The 16,692-nt window shown below is 42.1% G+C and overlaps 1 non-coding gene across 1 annotated transcript; it reads right to left on the bottom strand.

Annotated features, from left to right (window-relative positions):
- Positions 1-6,293: 6,293 nt before the first annotated feature.
- LOC144679232 (U1 spliceosomal RNA) lies at positions 6,294-6,457 on the bottom strand. Its single transcript, XR_013576270.1, has one exon. It is a non-coding gene; the product is annotated as a U1 spliceosomal RNA (small nuclear RNA).
- Between the last annotated feature and the right edge of the window lie 10,235 nt (positions 6,458-16,692).

The following is a 16,692-nucleotide window of genomic DNA, read 5'->3' as shown; positions in this document are numbered from 1 at the left end:
CGTTATTTCTAAAGAACATGCAACATCAGATCACAAGGGCAAGAAATGAGCATGACCTGCCATTCTAACTCAGTTTCATTTCATGTGCCAATTCATGGTGTTAATACATGGACTACGTTTTTGACGGGATGTGAGCATTGCTGGTGAGGTCAGCATTTGTTGCCCATCCCTAATAGCCCTTGAACTGAGTGGCTTGCTAAGGTATTTCAGAGGGCAGTTAACAGTCAACCACATTGCTGTGGGCCTGGAGTCATATGTAGGCCAGGCCAGGTAAGGATGCCAGATTTCCTTCCCTAAAGGGCATTAGTTTTTACAACAATTGATTATGGTTTCATGGGCCAGAATTTTTCACTTGTCAGGCGGGCACGTGTCCGACCCGAACGAGCGTGAAATAGCGTGTGATGACGTCAGGCAAGCGTCCCAATGTCATTGCACACTCATGTGATAATTTGGTTGGCAGGCACACGCAGGAGTCCTCAGCATGTCCGCCGACAATTCAAAGGCCTATTAAGGCCATTAAAGTACCAACTGAATTAAATTTTTCACTGCCTGTCCAACCTTACAGCTGGCATGCAGGCAAAAAGGCCAAGCGGCCTTTGGATTTTTTTCGAGATCTCATCTACGGGCAGGATGAGGTTTCGTTCAGCGATTAAAAAGAAATAAACATTTTTCAAACTAATTTCTAACATGTCCCTGCTTATAAACATTTTAAAATTCTTTATTTATATTGTTCAAAATCTTCATCCCCCGAGGCAGCTCTGTGCTCTTTACCTGTGCGCACCCGTGTGCATGCGCGAACTTGCCCTCCTCCCTTCCCACATAGGCAGTGCTGAGTGCTGCAGTGCGTGTTTCACGCTGGGCAGGCCTTAATTGCCCACTGGCGTGAAATTGCAGTTGGGTCCTGATCGTGGGCGGCAGTCAGCTTCCTGACCGCTCCCACTTGCCCCCACTGAGCCCGCCTGACGAGGGCAAAATTCTGCCCACGATTACCATTAATGAGATTAGCTTTCAATTCCAGATGTTTTTTTAACTGAATTTAAATTCCACCAGTTGCCATAGTGGGATTTGAACCCATGTCCCCAGAGCATTAGCCTGGGTCCCTGAATTACTCGTCCAGTGACATTGCCATTACCATCTCCTGGGGCAGATGGTGGTGTAGCGTCAGGGCTCACACATAGGTTGGCCACTTGGATGAAGTATTGGAGGAACACTAATATTTGTGAAATGATATCCCAATTAATTCATTGCCTTCAGGAGAGAAAAGGAGGAAAAAAGCACAGAGAAAGAGGGGGAGAAAATGTGATTTCAAAAAGTGATGCATTGTAGATTTGAAGATTCTTTTAACCTACACCTTGTAGTTTATCATTCAATTTCTAAGATTTTATCAGCCTTGTGCATGTCATTTCTTCTTCAAATATATTGTTTTATAAAATACACCTGGGCCTGAATTTTTCAGGTGGCGGGCAGGCTCGGCGGGAGCGGGTGGGCGGTCGCAGAGCCGATCGCTGCCTGCGATTGGCTCCATGCCGCCATTTTATGCAAATGGGCCAATTAAGGCGGGCTCAGCGTAAGACACGAGCCGTAGCGCTGAGCACTACCTGTGCGGGTGGGGAGGAGGGAGAGTCGGGGCCAGCACCCTTTCACGCGTATGCACACAAAAGAGCGCTTCAATCTCCCTGAGGTATGGAGCTGCCTCAGGGAGATTGATTCGCTATTGAAATGATTAAATAAGTGGTTTGAGAATTTAATTAAACATGTCCCCTCATGTGACTGTGTCACATGCGATGGGACATGTTTTTATATTTAGGGAATTTAAAACATTTGATTAATAAAAGCTTTAGGAAATGCTCGTGGATGCGGTTTCCTAAAAAATGTGAAGGCTGTTTGGCCTTTTCACTTGCCCGCCAACTGTAAGGTTGGACGGGCAGTGTTAACAGTTACCTTAATCACTTCCTTAATAGCCTTAATAGGCTGTTTACATATTGGCCAGTGCGCGCCCGCCGAACGAAACATTACGAGACAGCGCGATGACGTCGGGATGCACGCCCAATGTCTTCGCGCGTCATTTTACACGTCGGCCTGTCGGGGCTGCCCCCACACGCCAACTGAAAAATCCTGTCCCTGCAGAAACTCACTTTGTGCTCTTTAAATGAAGAAGCAAAATATATTTGGGCTTCCAAAACAAAAACAGAATTACCTGGAAAAACTCAGAAGGTCTGGCAGCATCGGTGGAGAAGAAAAGAGTTGAGTTTCGAGTCCTCATGACCCTTCAGCAGAACACCAGCATATTTGGGCTTGTTTACCCATTTGCTCCCTCCAACAAGATTTTGTTTACACTATTAAACATGTACACAGCCATTTATTTTCTTAGGAAGTTTTTTTAAGCATAAAATTTGGTTTGCTATTTCTATAGTGTCTTAAGACATGAAGGAAATGTACAGCATTAATCCAAATGCACAGTGCATAGTATGTAGTAATTTTAAATGCATCACAATTATACTTAAAATAATTTTATTAAAATGACGACTGCAGATTGTTCAATCATCTTTTAATCAACTATACACACACTTAACCCTGATACCAAACCACAGGACCAAATGTCAGAAAGATGGTTAGAAAGAGAGGATGACAATTATGGTGGACTTTTAGGGCAATACTCAGCAATTTCTTTAGCAATCAGTTAAATGAAGATGACTCTGTTAAAAATATTCTCATCATTATCAAGGGAGATGTCTTTGGTTTTACAGACTATTTCATCAAATAAAAGCAACTTGCTGTTGAAATTGCCAAGGTGTATCAGAGGGGTAAGAATAACATTCAGCTAAAATATTGTTTCCACAATTTCTTTTCAGGCAGCTTAATTGGTTATAAATTGCAGCACTGGTTCCCAACTTTTTAAAGTGAATAATATTGGAATGAAAATCAGGCGAGTTCAATACGAGGCAGGTGACCAACTCATCAGATTACCACCCAGGCAGTGGACATGAAAATTATTCCCAGGTTGTTTAAAACAAGAAAATTCTTTCCAGATATAACCAATCTTAATTTTCTTTCAGAGGATTTTCACACAGCTGCAAATTGAAGTACGAATTTTTATTTCAGATCTTTTCTTCAAAAAACATTTATGATTTTTCAAGTTTTTGCTTCATTATGGTCTAATATAATATATTTCTTTTTATTGATAATGAGTATGCCGACCAATCTAAAATAGAAGAAGCTTTTGTCAGCTGACATTCCTAGTATGCTAAGCAATATTGATTAATGATGCTGTATTATTAACCTCTTCAAACTGTGAATGCTCAAGGCTTGCACAAAGATCCTATCTACAAGTCAACTTCATCTCACCATAGGAACTCAGACTTTGGACTGTCTCATATTGTCTCCTCCTTTTGCCTCTTTATGACCAGAATATCTCGCCTAGAATTTGTCAATCTATGTCACTTGAATTCTGTTTGTATACATTTACATGTGCATTTTGGCTGCTTGTCTAGACTCAAGGCCATTACTATGGCTTATTCTGGCCCCTCATGGGTTCTTCTCTCCCATCCCCTCCCCTTTTAGTAACCTATCTTTTATTTTTCTCCTTTCGGGTAACCCCCCTCCTCCTGCCCCAAAATTCCCTATCACAACCATCACTACTCCTCTGCCTTCCTATTCTCCTGCTACTGTCACTTGTTTGAATCTCCATGGGTAAGCCCATAGCTACCCTCTGTCTTGGCATTCTTAAAAAGACTCAAAGAGGCACTCATGATTTTCTCCTCACAAGCAGTAATGGCAACTTCCCTATCCTCTTCTTTCACTGGCCTTCCCAATAGCGTGGCCACTGGTGGCTAATCTCAACAAACATTCTGTACATTAATGTCTCTTTAGATTCTGCCAGCAGAAGAACAACCACCAAATCTTTCCGCATTTCTCACCAGAATGCACGTTTGCTTGTGACTAAAGCTGTTGCCACAACCTATTGTGGTTGATTTCATTGACATCATACCTTGACAGAAATTTGACTGGCAGGTGGCAACACCTTGCCTAGCCAAACTTTCCTTCATCTACCCTGTCCAAGCCACCATAGAGGTGATGTGACCCTTATCACCAAATCACACCTTGATCTTTCTGCTGCGTTTCTGGTACCTTTGCCTCCTTTAAGAATCTTATCTTGCTCCACCCTATAAAATCCTCCTTCACTGCTGCCAAAATTTCTCATCATGATGTCTCCTCTGCTTCAGCTTCTGTACTGACTGACTCTTTTCCTCTGTGATTTTGATCTCCATCTCAACTCATCTTTTCCTCTTTGATTTCAGGAACCTTATACCTCTTTACTTCTTCCTCAATACCACCTTGCTATTCAAAAGAGGTCTGGTTTAAAGTAATTAAAGAATGCACCCATATTATGGCCATGATTTTGGAAGAACTCCAGATGCTTAGACCTGTGGAAAATGAAGTAGTATGGTAAAATCATGTGCCACCCATTGCAGTTAGTGTGACTTTAGTCTCTTGTGCCAACAAGAATTTCATTCATTGGTCTGTGATTGATGGACATATCATACAATGATTATGCATGAAAAATGTGTATCTCCTGGGTGTTAAGTAAACTGGACTTCTGAGGAGAAGAGAGTCATTCAAATTTGGGGGTGGTGTTGGGGTGCGGGAGGGACCCTCAACCCACTTGTTTTTTGTTTCCTTCATCAGGAAAGTGCTTATTTTGAGGGATTCCCAAAATAAGTGAACCTAAGGACTTTTAGCCAAGAGCTTTGTCTTCTTTACTGGAATGAAGGACCAGCCAATGGCTGGAGATCTGTACACAGCAGCCAGAAGGCCACTTCCCATCCGCCACCCAGAGCAGCCAATGCTGCCCCTGCAGGCCTCTCAAGACAGTCAGAAGTGACAGATTTTTTTCCCCAGTTTCCATGCACTGAGGGGTGAGGATGCAGTGAGATAGCATCTGGGGCATTTGAACTATGTGAACCCACTAATACACAAGGTAGAGGCTATCGCAGTCAGCATGTATTTTGGGTGCCAATTGCTTGTCCAGCACTCTGTTGCAAGCCCCAGAGGGAAAACAGGCCATAGGATTTTTTTTAATGCTTCCAGTACAAGAGATTTGTGCTGTGCACCAGAAATACATTTGAGGAATTTGGGTTCATATGATAGCACTCTCTGGGAATTTTCAATCCATTGAAATTACTCCTAAAAATCCATCGTCTCCACCTTGCACCTCCATTATTCTGTGTTTGAAGCTGACTGTGATCAAGGTTGACGAGAAGAAAGTGCAGGTATCCAAGAAGGGTACGAAGAAAGCGCAGAAAAAGTTGCCTGCGGAGGGCGGTAAGAAAAGGAAAAGATCCAGGAAAGAAAGTTACTCCATCTACATCTACGAAGTAATGAAACAGGTTCACCCCGATACTGGCATCTCCTCCAGGGCCATCAGCATCATGTACTCGGCCGTGAACAAATTTTTGAGTGCATCAAGGGTGAGGCTTCCCACCTGGCCCATTACAACAAGCACAGCACCATCAGCTCCCGGGAAATCCAGCCCACCGTGCATCTGCTGCTGCCCAGGGAACTGGCCAAACACGCCGTATAAGAAGGGACAAAGGCAGTGGCTAAGTACACCAGTTCCAAGTAAAACTCCACAATGGACTAAAAAACACCGATGAAACATTGCACAGATTTGAATGTACCAGGTAAGTGGGTGGGTGGTTGAGGTGAGTAGGTGGGTTGGGGGTAGTCAGGTTGGGCTGGGTTGGGAAGAGTAGTCAGGTCAGGGGCTGGTCAGGTCTGATTGGGGGGGGCGGTAGTTGTTGTGGTGAGGGGTAGTCAGGTTGGGTTGGAGGGCGTAGTCAGAGTACATTGGGTGGTTGTTGAGGGGCAGTTGGGATGAGGGGGTTAGTTAGGGGTCAGTCTGAATGATTTGGGGGTGGGGGGTCAGTACTGGAGATACCCAGGAATTAGACTAGGTTTTAATCTGTCTAACATTTCCTGGGTAACAATCCAAGTAAGGACATTAGCACTGTCCAAAGTCTCCAACTCTAACTCAGAGTCAGAGATGTTCAGGCAGGGTCCCAGGGAGCAGGGGAATTGTCCATCTGAAGTTTAAACTTCCTGGGCAATTCCCAAGTAGATCAGCATGACAGGACTTATGCAGATTCCTGACGCGCATCTTTGGTCGTATGTCTGTTCGGAAATTGGAAGATTTGGCCCATTGTCATTTTCAACAATGATGATATCTGTGTGTTTTAGAACCAGTTTGACAAATTGGTTGTGGAGTTTCCGTGCACAGGTCGGGATTTTTTTTTCAGGGGACAGCGTGAACGCAGTCCCCCACTACCACAAATTTTGCAGTCGAGTATCCTGCATTTGGGGACATTGCAGGCGTCAGCACACCTGAAGTGCAATGGGCGAGCCTCCTCCTGGGAGAACCATCTTCATGACCATGGTCGCTCCCATGCCAGGTATATATGTATGTTTCGCACTTATTTATGCCATTACCAACACGCACCTGCAGACAATTCTAATTTGCAATATTGGAGACTCTCTGATATCTAAAAATAAAACGCTTCGTACATTCCCAGCTTTACTCTATGAACCCTCTTGCACTGTTTGCTTCTGGCGGCAAAAGCCGAGCATGCGCACGGCACCTTGCCGTCTGCACCAGGCATGAGAAAGCTGATTAAAAACTTTTCCCCAAGTGGAACAGGTTTCCCACGTACAGAAATTACAAATAATGTTAGAGTTATACCACTTCCATGTTTCTCACAACACTTGCCATTCGGGAACCCCCCGATATAATTACATAGATAGCTGAGCAGGAGAACTTTTACCGCAAAGCACCTTCTGAGAACGGTCTTCCCTGGTGTAAACCTTCAGTTAAAGAGAGATAAATAGTTGATTTGTTTCCGGAACTTGCACAAATGAGGTGCAGTTTGACAGGCTCCTCAGTCGCTGGGGGGACGGGATAAAACGGATGTTATCTATCACAGGTTAACCTGCACTTTACCAGTCAGGGATTCCGCTTGCTGTGTTGCACTTTTTACAAGAACTGGAATAAGGGTCATGCGGGGTCGAAACGTTCATTTTGTTTCTCTGTCCACAGATGCTGTCAGACCTGCTGAGTTTTTCCAGCATTTTTTTTTGTGACTAAAATAATGTTCTTTTGACAGTTGAAAAAAGGTGAGTTATTTTCTTTTTGCAATGTCAGAGTTGATCGTTCCCCTTAGTACTGCTCACACTTTGTGAGGTGAGGAAGTTGCCACTTTTCTCCCCTCGGTGTCCCGAGGTTAGAGCGCTGGCTGATTGACAGCTCGAGGAACGTGGGCCCAGGGCAGCGCGAGTTGCTCCAGCTGCTTGGCGTATCCACTGCCCACACTGTGCAGCAGAGGTCGGAATCTCCTGTTACCTTCTGGAACATAAATAGGAGTTGGTGGAACAGATTGTCCTCTCCTCCGGGCGAGTGTCATGAAGACTCTTTTCTCGCCTCTCAGAGAAGTGGTGAGCTCCAGTATTCGAGATGGGATGGAGAACCTCTCAGGTCAGTGACTTAAGTATCATTAGGTGAATTACGTTTTACAATTTGTTTATCTCAACTGACAAAAATATATGCTAAAAAGCTCATGCTGTGCAGCAAAACATGTTTGCACCTAGCAACAAAATTATGGGATTTCTCCCCTCGAAATGACTTCTTAAGTTGCTGGACACAATGATTATGGAAAGTGACGACAATGTTCTGTTACGGTCACTTCCAACCATCTTTCATGAATAGTGTTTCATCAGCACGTTTTAATTGTCAGCCCTTCATTAGCCATTAACTTTCAGTTCTTCAGCGGATAATTATGATTGATTTTTCCGTTCCAGATAACGTCAACATGGTGAATGGGAGCATGAGAAATCAACAAATGCTTACAAATGCTGCATCATGAGCTTTTTTCATTATGCAACATACAAAATCATAAATAACAATGGCGAAAGATTAAGAGCAGAAGTGAAGGTTGTTTACTTTGGAGGATGCGTTTTGCATTTTCGCTGTTATTTTTTTTGTTTCTTCTGTGCGCTCATTTCGATTAACCAGCACTCATTCTTATAATTAATCTCATGCAATCAAATATTCATGCAGTTTAATTTCATTGCTAATTCTATTTAAAAAAAACTACAACACACTTACTTATTTAACCTCTTTTAACGTAGTTAAACGTCCCAAGAAGCTTTGCAGGAACATTCTCAAACAAACTTTGGCATCTAACCCATAAGAGGAAAGTTGGGCAGGTGACTAAAAGCTTGGCCAAATAAATAGGTTAAAGAAAGGCAGAGTGGTTTAGGGAGGGAGTTCTAGCGCTTAGGGCCTTGGCAGCTGAGTAGCACCTGCCATTGCACAATAGTATTGTAAGTTTGCACTAGAACAGTGGGAATATTACCTTGCTATTTATGAAGTACAACTGTACATATATGCACACAATATGCAAAATTTCACCTTTGAATTGAGCTGCTGTTGGTCTGAAGTTGGGCTTTGTAGAGGCTAACAGCTGCAAAAATCAGCTGCATGTGTGCTTCTGTATTTGCAAACTGTACCTGTAGCGCTTGCCATAATGTCAGTCTTTATTTTGGTATGGTGTTATATTTTTAATTTAAAACAATTAATGTAACTAGTTACAATGTAATTAGAAATGAGAAATATTCAGCAAATACTACAAAGTGCACACTCAAGATGTAAATACGATTACAGGCATGCATACATACAACAGTTTAGGGGACTTGTGAAAAATATCAAAGTGTATTTCAGGTAAAGTTCAAGGTGAGTTCAGTGTATTCATTTTTCTTTCAGGACCTATTTGAGTAGTTCTTTGTATTATATTGTTCAAGTGGGGAGCTGCAATTTGAACTCCTAGACTGATCTTCACTAGACCACAAGAAACTCCAGTACTCAAGCCACCCCATTGTTCTTCTGAAAATTCTTTTGAAGTCAGCTTTTGAATATCAACATTAAAATTGTAAAAGTTGAGTTTTTAGAAGTTTGGGCTTGGCCCATTGTTGTTAGCTGTGTTGCTAACATAAACATAAGATTTCAGGATACCTGGTATTGGATTTATGCAATTCTGATAAGACATAATACAATGACAGGTTAAAGGCATATCTATGCTTTGGGATGGAAAATAATTACAGAAAATAACTGAATGGTTGAAAATTGTAGGAACCTGGAGAACATAACTGATAAAGTGCCAATCCCAGTAATTTCTGAGAGAGTGAAAAATGCTATATGAAATGTGCCACAGAGACGGCGAATGTAGAACAAGGGAATATTTATCAGGCCACAGTGCTCTGGGTGAACAGTTTGATTATTTTGTTGCAAGAAAAATGCATAAGTTATTAATTAAATCAACATTTAAGGATGTTTATTTCCTCTTAAATTAAAACATTCCCACCAACCTTTAACCCATTGTATTGCATTGTTGCCATTAATGTGGGAAAGTAATGTGAGATGTTTTGATACTGTAACAATGTAAATAATCTTTTGAAATGTGCTGAGTGATTCTCTTTCCCACTCTACTGTGGAAGTATTTGTTGTTCACACTTTGCTGAGTATGACCTGATATTGTAGACTGGGATACACAGATCTGTTATGGCCTTTCTTCTCATGGAATGGAGAGAGTTCTTGAGAGCGGCAGGGCCTTGGGCAATATTGGTTGTAAGATAGCTTCTGTGATATAACTTCTCACAGTAGTTGCTACCTTTGTTGTATGCCTGTTTGCTAATGCTGTCATTTTTACACTTTAATAATATATGGGCAAGTTTTACTCGGTTCACTTTAAAGGTTGAAGTTCCTTTACCATTTAAGTAATACAAAACATTTATATATCTTCTGCATAATGTCATTGGGAGAACGCTGGAAGCATGTGGTTTTGGCAAAGGATATCATTGTCCATATGAGTTCACGGCAAGGAGTAAAAGCTGTATTTATTCCCTGATTTAGGGTACTAAAATACTAACTTTCTGAAATATCATTTCAGAAAGTTTTAGGGAATTCTATAATTAGGGGAATAGATACTTTGCAGTCACGATTGAGAATCCCAAAGGCTGTGTTGCCTACTCGATGTCCAGGTAAAGGTCATCTCGAAATGATTGGAAGAGAATCTGGAAAGGGAATGGGAGGATTCAATTGCTGCACATCACGTCAGAACCAACAACATAGGAAAGATTAGGGAAGACATCTTGCTAGGGAAATGTTAGGAGCTAAATTGAAAAGTAGAACCTCAGGTAATAATTATTATTTGGTTCATGTGAAACTTGGCATAGGGACAAACAAAATAGAAAAATCAACATATGGCTAAAGGAGTGGTATGGGAAAGACATCAGTACTGGGGCAGAAAGGAACTGCACCTTTGGCACTTGTTGCACCAAGGTCCAAGTAGAAAGGTTAACCAGGGCTGTAAATAAGACTTTACATTAATAAAACAAAGGTGGGGGGAGGGGTGAGGATTGGGAGGAAACAATTACAAACTCCAAAAAACTAATAAAAAGAATCAGATAATGAGAGTAGAGGACAAACTAAAGAAAGGAATGAGAATTACATGAATGGCCAGAGATTAGATAAAGTTATAGCAAAGGTAAAATAACTACTAAGACCAAAGAGAAAGGAATAATAAATAAAACAATTTAAACTGTTGGTGCTTCACAGTGTAATATTCAAAACAAAATGTTCAAGAAATTTAGGGAGGTAGTGGCAGAAGCACCAGTTTTATGTATGTATGCAAGTGTTACGTTGAGGAGGGAATATTGCCAATGAGGTGGTAGGCATCAAATGCAGTTTCTATATACAACTGTAGTCAGCTTAATGTTAGTGAAAGGAAGGATGCTGTCATTTATTTTAAAATGAGTGATAGAAGACCATCAAGAGACAGAAAATACCATAAAAAATAATAAATATGGATTGTGAAAGGCTATGGATTCTGAAATGCTAAGTCAAAGTTAACTTGATTGAATTCCTTTGAAGAGGTAATGGAAAAAGTAAATGAGGGTAATGTGGTAGATGTCATACTTGGATTTTCAAAACACCTTCAATAAGCTAGCACATAGTAGACTAAAAACAACGGTTATGTGGAGCCAGTGGACAAATAACTGAATGCATAGCAATTGACTAAAAATTAGCAGAGAGTACATGTAAAAGGAGGTTATTCAGTTTGGAGCATGATAGAATGACAAGGATCAGTGCTGGGACTACTATTGTCTGCAATTTACAATAATGATTTGAACTTGGGAACAAATGACTCAACATCAGCATTTGCAGATGATATCAAATTGTGGGATGTAGCTAACACTGAAGAAGAATGCAATAAAATACAAAATTAGAAAACTTGCAGACTGGGCAGTTAATTGGCAAATGAACTTTAACATAGTTAAAGGTGAAACAAAAACAGAATTACCTGGAAAAACTCAGCAGGTCTGGCAGCATCGGCGGAGAAGAAATCAGTTAACGTTTCGAGCCTTCATGGCCCTTCGGCAGAACTGAAGCATAGTTGGGAGAAGGGAGAAATATAAACTGGTTTAAGGTGGGTGGGGGTGGGGGTGAAGAGAGAAGTTGAGGGTGTGGTGATTGTGGAGATAAGCAGTGATAGGAGCAGATAATCAAAAGATGTCAAAGGTATAGTTAAAGGTGAATTGCTGCACAATGGTAGGAAAAATAGAAATATCACCTAAGAAACTGAATGGGGCAGAAGAGCAAAGTACTTTAAGGATACCGATGAACAAATCATAAACAGCATTGTACATTAGTAAAGCAAATAAAGATGCTAACAAAACACTGGAATTTATTTCTTGGGGTAGAGAATTCAAAATTAGTGAAGTTCATGCTAAACTTATATAGCAACCTAGGCATTGCTGCACAGATAACTTACATACTTTTAAAAGAACAGAGAAGCATTGGAGCAAATAATATTTACATGGATGGTCCCAGACCTGAGGAAATTACAGCCATTGGGAAGGATTGAACAGGTTTGGGCTTCTTTCTTTAGAAAATTGAAGTCTCAAAGGTGACTGGAAAACATTCTTTAAAATTATGAATGGGTTGACAGGCTGAATATCGAGAGAATGTTTCCACTTGTGGGAGAAACCAAAATTAGAGACCATAAATCCAAGATAGTTACTAGTAAACCCAATAGAGAAGTAAGAAGAAATTCCTTTACTCAGAGTAACTTGCTACCACAGAAGTGGTTGTGACAAGTAGCTTAAGGGCTCTCAAAATGAAATTAGATGAGTACATGAGAGAAAAATGAATAGAAAGATATGCTTACAGGCTGAGATGAGGTAGATGGAATGGAAAGAGGCTCATGAAGAGTATAAACACCAAAGCAATTGGGTCGAATGACATATTCCTGTGCTCTATGTTCTATTTAATTCTACGTGTATTCTATGTAACAACAAAGCTGCTATTATGAAAATATTGGTGAATACTTCTCTTTAATACCAGGCATACAAATGTTGGTTTGTTGGGGGGGAAAAAGTCCTCGACAGACTAGTGAACTGAGCAGACAGGTGGCAGATCAAATTTAACACAGAAGTGGGAAGTGATACATTTTGGTAGGGAAAAAGAAGAGAACCAATATAAAAAAGTACAATTTTAAAAGGGATACAAGAGCAGAGAGCTGGAGGCGTATGTACACAAATCTTAGAAGGTGGCAGGACAATTTGAAGATTGTATTAATAGAGGCATAGAGTATAAAAGCAAAGAAATTATGCTAATTCGTTAGAAAACTTTGGGTAAGTCTCAGCTGGAGTATTACGTTCAATTCTGGGTATTACACTTTAGGAAGGATGTCAAGGCTTTAGTATAGGTACAGAATCTACTAGAATGATAGCAGGAACGAGAGATTTCAGTTACCTGGAGGGACTGAAGAAGCTGGGGTTGTTCTCTTTTTAAAACAGGGAAAGTTATGGTGAGACTTGATAGAGGTGTTCAAAATCATGAAGGGTTTAGATAGAGTAAATAAGGACAAATTGTTTCCGGTGGCAGAAGGGTCGGTAACCAGAGGACACCAGTTTAAGCTGATTTGGCAAAACAACTAGAGGGCACGTGGCTTTTTTAATGAAACAAATTGTTGCGACCTGCAATACACTGCTTCAAAGAGTGGTGGAAGCAGATTCTGTAATAACTTTAAAAAGGATATTGGATAAATACTTGAAAGGAAAAAAAAGACAGGGCTATGGGGAATGAATAGCAAATGGGGCTTATTAAATCACTCTAGCAAAGAGACCATAGGGATTATGGGTCAAATGGTCTTCTATGCTGTAACGTTCTACGGACAAAATGTTTAGCTCGGCGGGCAGGTGCGCGCCCGACCCGCTTGAGAGCGAAATGACGCGCATTGACGTTGGCCGAGCGTGCCAACGTCAACGCGCAGTTGCGTGATAGTTCGGTCGGCGGGCGTGCGCCAAAGTCGCCAGCACGCCCGCCGACAATTAAAAGGCCTGTTAAGGCCATTAAAGAATCAATTAACTTAAATTTTTTGCTGCCCGTCCAACCTTATGGTTGCCGGGCAGGCAAAAAGGCCAGGCAGGCTTTGCATTTTTTTGGAAACCTCATCCATGGGCAGGATGAGGTTTCCAAAAGCAAAAAAAAAGTTTAAAAATTTAATTAATAACATGCCCCTGATCATGTCACAGAGTCACATGTTTTATTACAATTTTCAGCTCTTTATTTTCTTCTTAAAAACGCTTCATTTCCCTGAGGCAGCTCTGTGCTTCAGGGAGATTTTCAAGCGCTCTCTTCACGCATGCATGAAGCTTGTGATCACGACCCCCCCCCCCCCCCCCCCCCCACACACACACACACACACACACACACACACAGGAACCGGTTGCGTTTCATGCTGGCTGGGCCTTAATCGTGGTCTGGCCCTGATCGCAGTCGGCGGTAGGCTTCCCGGCTGCCCCCGCCGAGCCCGCATGACATGGGTTAAATTCTGCCCTATGTCTTGACAGTATTGATACTTACATGACATGGTTGACAAATTGGCACTATTCAATCTTCCCTAGACTCAGGGGTTCGTCCAGAGGACTGGAGAATTGCAGTTTAGAATAGGTGGCAGTCCCAAGGGCTCAGCATCCAGAGAGCAGCTGGAAGAGCTACAAGTAAAGAACAAAGGTTTTAAAAAATCATCTGGCAGTGTCGAGAGACAAACCTTCTGTGCACCATGAAAAAAATGGAGGTTCCTGCAGAGTTTTAATGTATAGGTCCATACTTGACAACATTTCGTGAGATATTAAAAGGCTTTGTGGGCTTAAACTCCCACTAAAGCGCTGAGGGCAACAAGAGATCCCAGAGAGAGGGAGACAGATAGCAGTGCAGAGTGAGTAGATGGCTGTGAATGAAGAAAAGCTATCTGAGGTAACTCAAAAGAAGCAAAACGTGTAAAAACCTCCTCTGCACCTTCTCCAATGCCTCCATATCCTTCTGGTAATGTAGTGACCAGAATTGCATGCAATATTCCAAGTGTGGCCTAACCAAGGTTCTATACAGCTGCAGCATGACTTCCCAGCTTTTATACTCAATACCCCTGCCGATGAAGTCAAGCATGCCATATGCCTATATATAATAATAAAAACAAAAAACTACTGCGGATGCTGGAAATCCAAAACAAAAACAAAAACAGAATTACCTGAAAAAACTCAGCAGGTCTGGCAGCATCGGTGGAGAAGAAAAGAGTTGACGTTTCACGTCCAATGACCCTTCAACAGAACCTTATGCCTTCCTGACTACCTTACCCACCTGCGTTGCCACTTTCAGTGACCTGTAGATCTGTACACCCAGATCCCTCTGCCTGTCGATGCACTTAAGGGTTCTGCCATTTACTGTATAATTACTACCTGTATTAGACCTTCCAAAATGCATTACCTTGCATTTGTCCGGATTAAACTCCATCTGCCATTTCTCCGCCCAAGTCTCCAACCAATCTATATCCCACTGTATCCTTTGACACTCCTCTTCACTATCTGCAACTCCTCCAACATTAGTGTTGTCTGCAAACTTAGCCCAGTTACATTTTCCTCCAAATCATTTATGTATACTACAAACAGCAAAGGTCCCAGCACTGATCCCTGCGGAACACCACTAGTCACAGCTCTCCATTCAGAAAAGCACCCTTCCACTGCTACCCTCTGTCTTCTATGACCAAACCAATTCTGTATCCATCTTGCCAGCTTACCTCTGATCCCGTGCGACTTTACCTTTACCAGTCTGCCATGAGGGACCTTGTCAAAGGCCTTACTGAAATCCATGTAGATAACACCCACTGCCCTTCCATCGTCTATCATCTTTGACACTTCCTCGAAAAATTCTGTCAAGTTAGTGAGACACGACCTCCCCTTCACAAAACCATGCTGCTTCTCACTAATACGCCCATTTGCTTCCAAATGGTAGTAAATCCTGTCATGAAGAATCTTCTCCAATAATTACCCTACCACTGACGTAAGGCTCACCGGCCTGTAATTCCCTGGATTATCCCTGCTACCCTTCTTAAACAATGGAACAACATTGGCCATTCTCCAGTCCTCTGGGACCTCACCCGCAGCCAGTGAGGATACAAAGGTTTCTGTCAAGGCCCCAGCAAACTCCTCCCTTGCCTCCCTCAGTACTCTGGGGTAGATCTCATCTGGCCCTGGGGACTTATCCACCTTAATATTCTTCAAGATGCCAAACACCTTTTTTGATCTCAACATGACCCAGGCTATCTACACACTCTTCCCTAGTCAAATCGACTGCTAAGTCCTTCTCTTTGGTGAATACTGATGAGAAGTACTCATTTAGTATCTCTCCCATTTCTTCTGGCTCCACACACAGATTCCCACCTCTGTCCATGAGTGGGCTTACCCTTTCCCTGGCTACCCTCTTGCTTTTTACATATGTATAAAAGGCCTTGGGATTTTCCTTAATCCTGGTTGACAATGACTTTTCATGACCCCTTTTAGCCCTCCTGACTCCTTGCTTAAGTTTCTTCCTACTTTCTTTATATTCTCCATGGCCTTCATCTGTTCCCAGCCTTCTAGCCCTTACGAATGTTTCCCTTTTCTTTCTGACTAACCTGAAACTTGCCATACTTATCCTTCATCCTAGCAGGAACAGCTGGTCCTGAATTCTTATCAACTGACGTTTGAAAGCCACCCCACCACGTGTCAGTTGTTGATTTGCCCTCAAACATCCGCCTCCAGTCTAGATTCCTCAGTTCCTGCCTAATATTGTTATAATTAGCCTTCCCCCAATTAAGCACCTTAACCCGAGGACTCCTGTTATCCTTATCCACCAGTACCTTGAAATTTACTGAATTATGGTCACTTTTCCCGAAATGCTCCCCTACTGAAACTTTGACCACTTGGCAGGGTTAATTCCCTAATACCAGGTCCAGTATTGCCCCTTCCCTAGTTGGACTATCTACATATTGTCTCAGGAAGCCCTCCTGGATGCACCTTACAAATTCTGCACCATCCAAACCCCTAGCACTAAGTGATTCCCAGTCAATATAGGGAAAGTTAAAATCACCCACCGCAACAACCCTATTGCGGTTACATCTTTCCAAAATCTGCCTATACAACTGTTCCTCAATCTCCCGCCGGCAATTGGGAGGCCTGTAGTAAACCCCCAACATTGTGAATGCACCCTTCCTATTCCGGAGCTCTACCCATATTGCCTCGCAGCATGAGCCCTCTGAGGCGTCC

The sequence above is a fragment of the Cetorhinus maximus genome, chromosome 3, assembly GCF_964194155.1.
Source record: "Cetorhinus maximus chromosome 3, sCetMax3.hap1.1, whole genome shotgun sequence".
NCBI lineage: Eukaryota > Metazoa > Chordata > Chondrichthyes > Lamniformes > Cetorhinidae > Cetorhinus > Cetorhinus maximus.
The sequence above is the reverse complement of the archived record's forward strand: the minus strand, read 5'-3'. Positions and strand labels throughout refer to the sequence as shown.